Source organism: Hordeum vulgare, chromosome 5H (assembly GCF_904849725.1).
Source record: "Hordeum vulgare subsp. vulgare chromosome 5H, MorexV3_pseudomolecules_assembly, whole genome shotgun sequence".
Classification (NCBI taxonomy): domain Eukaryota; kingdom Viridiplantae; phylum Streptophyta; class Magnoliopsida; order Poales; family Poaceae; genus Hordeum; species Hordeum vulgare.
Genome location: NC_058522.1, coordinates 390542393 through 390549980, shown reverse-complemented (window position 1 = coordinate 390549980; position 7588 = coordinate 390542393).

Genomic DNA, 7588 nt, shown 5'->3' with positions numbered 1-7588 from the left:
GTGGGACCCACCCAAGCGACCTCCTGGCGCGGCCTAGGGCCCAGCCGCACGAGCTGACCGCCTGAGAGGCCCCTGGCCCCCCTCTAGCCCTCCTTCGGTGATTTTGAAGCTTCTGTTTCGCTGAGTTTATATATATTTTTTCTGGAATTTTTCGGGCTTCGGAAAATTGGGTAAAAGCCCCTGCAAAATAGACATCAGGAGAGAAAAACTAGCACTGGGTGCACTGAGTTAGTAGGTTAGTCCAAATATGTGTAAATGATATAAAAGTGTAGCAAAACATATACCAATGTTACCCAAAAGATCATGGAACAATTATAAATTATAGATACGTTTGGGAATATCAGAGGGCAATTTGATATTTCCCAAGCATACCACTCAACAATGCAGATTGCTGATTCAATAGTTCAAGGAAGCTCAGTTGAGTGAGAAAAATCTTGAAAAGGAGGATGATGAAGATAAATATTATTTTCCAAAAGTCAATGCCACTTTGATGATTTTTGCCGATGTGGAGAGCAAAAGTCGATTGAAGGTTATAAACATAGAGGTCAACATGGTTGTTCCGACTACCCCCACGTACCTCAAGTGGTCTCAGACCTCCATAACATTTGACCAGTCAGACCACCTGACTCACGTCCCTACCCTTAGTCGATAAGATTTGGTGGTGGATCCAGTTGTGGGAGGCGTTCGTCTCCGCAAGGTTCTGATGGTCGGAGGGAGTGGGTTGAACATTTTGTATGCGGATACCCTCAAGGGGATGGGTATTTCGATGTCCCAACTCAGCGAGAGCAATATGCAGTTCCATGGAGTCATTCCTGGGAAAAAGGCCAAGTCACTCAGCCAAATAGCTTTGGATGTGTCGTTCAACACTGACAAGAATTTTCGCAAGGAGAAGTTAACGTTTGAAGTTGTGGACTTCCAGAGCGCATATCATGCCATCCTTGGTCGTCCAGCATATGCTCGTTTCATGGCCCGCCCATGTTACGTGTATCTCAAGATGAAGATGCCTGGACCCAAGGGTGTGATCACAGTCATAGGGAATCGACAGAGGGCTGAGGAGTGCTTATAACAAGGCTCCAAGATTGCCGACCAGCAGATGGCTATGGTTGAGTTGGAAGAATACCGGAAGAACATTGATCCTGCCGATTTGATGCGCTCAAAGAAGCCCGCTTCTGAGATTGCTTTTCAGTCGGCAGGTGACGTGAAGAAAGTGAGCATTCACCCGACAGATCCTAATGTTGCCCCGACCAACATCTCAACGACACTTGACAGTAAATAGGAAGTCGCGCTCATCCAGTTCCTCCGTGAGAACTGGGACATCTTTGCATGGAAGCCTTCTGACTTGCCGGGTGTACCTAGGGAACTTGCTCAGCACCAACGGAGGGTTGACCCAAAAGCAAAGCCCGTCAAAGAGCATTTGCGTTGGTCGGCAGCAGAGAAACGGAAAGCAATCGGCGAAGAGGTGGCTCGACTCTTGGAGGCAACGTTCATATAGGAAGTTTACCACTCGGAGTGGCTCGTGGACGTCGTCATGGTCCCCAAGAAGGATAAGTCTCTCCATATGTGTATCGATTTTAAACATATTGTAAGTGCATCTAGTGCCCCTTAGTGATTTTGGTGGTTTGAAGACTTATAGGTTAAGTATCTAAAGTGTTTGTGAGTGTACACATGATCTATAAGTCATTGAGGAGTTTGAGATATTTGAAGAATATCGACCCCCAAAAATATGTGTCTTCAGTTGAAGAAATTGGTCTGAAGCTGAAGAAATGAATCGCGAGGAATCTGCGATGAAATTGATATTCCTCATGAAGATACTGATATTGAGGAATCCAGTGTGTCCTGAAGAAAATCACTCTGAAGAATTTGAAGCATGAAGATTTACACTTTCTGTTTTATTTTCTTCGCATTTGAGTAATAGGAACACCGTACTGTTAAAGGGGGTCGAAGTTACACTTTGGAATGAATTTCCTCATGATGCTCAACCCAAGCCTAATCCTACCAAAAGCCTCAAGTGAGGAATACGAGTGACATGAGGACTCTCACAGTTGAGGGTTCCGACCGTTTCGATAGTCACGCCAAGTCATTGGTCTTATCCACTCCAACGGCCATATTATTTAAGGGCATTAGTGTCAAATCATGTCGGGATGCTCCCAGGCTATAGATAGCCACCCCCACAACCATTAGCTGGTTGGCTGCTCCGTTAGAAACTGTCACTTGTCATAAGAGCAACCCAATTCCTCAGAGTCTTTGAGAGTAATTCATCAGTGAGGAAATACACCATACACCGAAACCACAAACCAAACCTAGTGATTGAGCATCACTGAAGAAGTTGTTCCTGTGTGGGACTGAAGCCTTTTACCTTTGAGGACTGTGCATCCTCCAGACGGTTAGGCGTCATGGTCTAGAGCTTTCGAGTAGTCAATTGTGGATCGCCGGGTGACCAAGTTTGTGAGGGTTTGGAAGTCTGCCCCGAAGACTTACCACGAGTGTTGGGCGAGGACTGTGTGTCCTTAGCTCAAGGAGAATACGGTAGGGACAGTGTGTCCCGGGACTATGTGTCCCGGGACTGTGTGACTTTTGGTTTCAATACCAAGCCGCTCCAAACCAGATGTACAACTGGCACAACAGTTGGAACTGGGTCATCAACGACTGTCTTCACTGAGAAACGGGTTCTAATTCCTCAACTCCTTACTTTCCTCGTATTATGTGTTGATGACTTCCACTGCGACTATTTGAAGAATTTGCTGAAGACTTTCTCTGAATTTCCTCAACCCCAAATTCTTCACGTCAGTTAATCCTCATCTGTATTCTGCGTGCCTGCTCACTGTGCAATCTGTTTTCACATTCTTCACTCTGAAAAACCAGTGTTGTGAAACTTTGCACTTCTGATCCTTTACTGTTTCCGCTGTAAGTTAGTCATCAGTGAGGAATTTCCTCAAAAGGAATTTCCTCAGTGATGAAATTCTAAAAATCTCGTATTCACCCCCTCTAGTCGATATAACGCACTTTCACATATCAATCGGGTCTGCCCGAAAGATCATTTTGTGCTCCCCTGGATCGATCATATTGTCGACTCAACTACAGGATGCGAGCGTTTATCTTTTCTTGATGCATACTCTGGTTACCATCAAATCCGTCTGTTTGGTCTCGATGAAATAAAGACGGCCTTCATCAACCCTTTCGGGTGTTTCTGCTATATCACCATGCCTTTTGGTTTGAAAAATGCTGGCGCTACTTTCATGTGTATGATTCAGAAATACATGCTTGATCAAATCAATCGAAATGTCGAGGCTTATATGGATGATATCGTAGTCAAGTCTCACAAAGGTTCCGACCTGCTGACTAACTTGGCAGAAACATTCACCAATTTTGAGGAAATATGATATAAAGTTGAATCCGTCTAAGTGCACTTTTGGAGTTCCTGGTGGCAAGTTACTCGGTTTCCTCATTTCTGAACGAGGGATCGACGTCAACCCTGAGAAGATCGGCGCCATCGTCCGAATGAAAAGCCCTGAGCATGTGCACGATGTCCAGAAGCTCACAAGCTGCCTAGCGGCGTTGAGTAGGTTTATTTCTCGCCTCGGAGAGAAGGCATTGCCTTTATACCGACTCATGAAGAAGTCTGATGCGTTCAAGTGGACTCCCGAGATAGATCAGCGTTTGTCGAGCTAAAAGCCATGCTATCCACCCAGCTGGTGCTTGCTGCTCTGCACAACAAAGAACCCCTACTCCTATACATTGCATCTACTAATCAAGTCATCAGCACAATTCTAACTGTCGAGCGAGAAGAAGAGGGCAAGGCTTACAAAATCCAACGTCTAGTCTACTATATTTCCGAAGTGCTGACTCCTTCGAAGCAAAGGTACCCTCATTATAAGAAGCTCCTCTATGATATATATTTATCAGCAAAGAAGGTGGCACACTACTTTCAAGATCATTCAGTCTCAGTCGTCAGTGATGCTCCATTGTCTGAGATCCTCAACAACCGATACGCGGCTGGTCGAGTGGGAAAATGGGCCATCGAACTCCTATACATTGATATCAAATTTGAAGCAAAGAAGGCAATCAAGTCCCAAGCGCTTGCTGATTTCATGGCCGAGTGGGTAGAACAGTAGCAGCCAACTCAAATTCACTCGACACACTAGACCATGTTCTTTGATGGCTCTAAAATGTTGAATGGGTCTCGTGACGATGTGGTATTGGTATCTCCAAAGGGTGACAAGCTCAGCTATGTCCTCCAGATTCACTTTGATTCCTACACTAATGAAGCTGAATACGAGGCACTCCTCTACGGGTTACCTATGGACATCTCACTCGGTGTCCGACGCCTGATGGTATACAGTGATTTGGATTTGGTGGTCAATCAAGTGATGAAGGAGTGGGATGTCAGGAACCCTGCCATGACTGGGTATTGCCATGCGGTGAGAAAGCTTGAGAAGAAGTTTGAAGGTTTGGAACTCCATCATATTCCCTGAGTGAAGAATCAAGGAGTTGACGACCTAGCCAAGATTGGATCCACTCAAAAGCATGTACCTAGCAATGTGTTTCTAGAACACTGTGCAATAAGATCCCTTCACTGAAGATCCCCCGCAAGCGATAAGCGCTTCCAATCCGACTAAGATTGATGTCCCAGGAGTCGTTGATCTGGTCATGGATATTCTGTTGATTACGCCTGATTGGACGGTGCCATACATGGCATACATACTGAGGCATGAACTCCCAGAAGATGAGGTTGAAGCTCGACAGATTGTTTGCACGTCCAAGGCATTTACTGTGATAAATGGACAACTTCATAGAGAAAGTGTAACTCGCGTAGCTCAACGGTGCATTGCTACTTCTTGAGCTTGCGTTGGTTTTCCCTTGAAGAGGAAAAGGTGATGCAGAAAAGTAGATACGTGTTTCCTTCAGTTTGTTGAGAACCAAGGTATCGATCTAGTAGGAGGAACAAGAAAGGCCCCAATCTTACTACCTACACAAACAATCAAACACTTGCGCCCAACGCTAAAAAGGGATTGTCAATCCCTTCCGAGTTATTTGCAAGGATGAGATCTGATAGAGATAGATATAAAAGATTGCGGAAACAAAAGTAAATAAATTGCAGCAAGATATTTTTGGTATTTATTTGGTTTATAGATCTGAAAGTATAATATGGAAAATAGACCTGGGGTCTATAGGTTTCACTAGAGGCTTCTCTCATAAAGGAAAATAATACAGTGGGTGAACAAATTACTGTCGAGAAATTGATAGAAAAGCGAATAATTATGAATATATCTAAGGCAATGATTATGCATATAGGCATCACATCCGTGTCAAGTAGACTAAAACAATTCTGCATCTACTCCTATTACTCCGCACATCAACCGACTCTTGCCTGCATTTAGAGTATTAAGTTCAGGAAGAACAGAGTAAGGCATTAAGTAAGATGACATGATGTAGAGGGATAAACTCAAGCAATATGATGACAATGCCATCTTTTTTATCCTCGATGGCAACAATCCAATATGTGCCTAGCTACCCCTACTATGTCACTGGGCGAGGACAGCGCAAGATTGAACCCAAAACTGAGCACTTCTCCCGTTGCAAGAATTACGAATCTAGTTGGGCAAACCAAACCAATGACTCGAAGAGACTTGCTAAGATATGAAATCATGCATATAATCATTCAGAAGAGATTCAAATAATATTCATAGATAATCTGAACATAAACTCACAATTCATCGGATCTCGACAAACACACTGCAAAAGAGTATTGCATCGGATAGATCTCCATGAAGATCATGAAGAACATGGTATTGAAGATCAAAGAGAGAGAAGAAGCCATCTAGCTACTAGCTATGGACCCATAGGTCTGTGGTGAACTACTCACGCATCATCGGAGGGGCAATGGAGTTGATATAGATGCCCTCCATGATCAATTCCATCTCCGGCAAATTACCGGAAAGGCTCCCAGATTGGATCTCACGGGAACAGAGGCTCTTGGTGGCGGAAAAGTATTTTTCATGGCTCTCTTTAGTGATGGGGGAATATTTGGGAATTTATAGGCCGAAGAATAGGGTTAGAAGACCTGGATGGGACACATGAGCCAGCCCCCCCTAGGGCGCGCCTTGTAGGCTTGTGGCCTCCCGGCAGGTGACCTGCCCCTACTCCAAGTCTTCTAGGTTTCTTCTGGTCCAAGAAGAATCATTCCGGAGATTTTATTCTGTTTCGACTCCGTTTAATATTCCTTATCTGCAATACACAAAATCATGGAAAAAACAACAAGTGGCACTAGGCTCTAGATTAATAGGTTTGTACCAAAAATAATATAAAACAACATATTAATGCATATAAAACATCCAAAACAGATAATATAATAGCATTGAACAATAAAAAATTATAGATACGTTGGAGACGTATCATGCATCTCTCCTCAGGAAGGTCGGTTGATTTTGTAGGAAATTCACTCGGGAACCTATGGTCATCATGCGTCCTCTCGGACGATTGTTGCGAAAGTATACCGAGCTGGTTTTTTCTCGCAGCGCGCTATTGAAATGGCTAAGGAAATCGTGGATCACTGTGAAGGATGCCAGTTTTCCTCGAACTTGTCACATAAGCTTGCATCTGCCCTGAAGACTATTCCACTCGTCTGGTCGTTCGCTGTATGGGGTTTGGATATTGTCGGTCGTCTCCGAACGGGCCAGAGTGGATTCACACATTTGCTTGTAGCAGTCGAGAAGTTCACCAAGCGGATTGAAGCTAAACCCATAAAAAAACTGGATTCACGCACTATATCAAGTTCATAAAGGAAATAACATTCCGGTATGGAGTTCCCCATAGTATTATCACAGACAATGGTTCCAACTTTGACTCGGAAGAATTTAGATACTTTTGCTCTGCCCAAGGCACTCGGGAGGATTACGCGTTCGTCGCGCACCCTGATACGTCTCCGTCGAACCTATAATTTTTTGATTGTTTCATGCCAATATTCTACAACTTTTATATACTTTTGGCAACTTTTTATACTATTTTTTGGACTAACATATTGATCCAGTTCCCAGTGCCAGTTCCTGTTTGTTGCATGTTTTTTGTTTCGCATAATATCCATACCAAACGAAGTCCAAACTTAATAAAAACTTACGGGGATTTTTGTTGGAATATTTATGATTTTTGGGAAGAAGAATCAATGCGAGGCGATGCACGGAGTGCCCACAAGCCCTGTCGCCGCGACCAGGGGGTGGGCCCGCGGCAGGCAGGCTTGTGGCCATTCCTTAAGGCGGTTGGAGCCCTTCTTCCGCCTAAAGAAAGATAATATCCGGAAGAAAATTGTGTTAAAATTTCAGGCCAATCGGAGTTACGGATCTCCGGAAATTTAAGAAACGGTGAAACGTAGAATCTGGGAGCGCAGAAACAGAAGGACACAAAGAGAGAGATCCAATCTCGGAGGGGCTCTCGCCCCTCCGCCACCATACAGACCATGGAACAGAGGGGAAACCATTCTCCCATCTAGGGAGGAGGTCAAGTAAGAATAAGAAGGAGGGGGGCTCTCTCCCCCTCTCTCCCGGCGGCGCCGGAACGCCGCCCGGGACATCATCGTGTGACGATGATCTACACC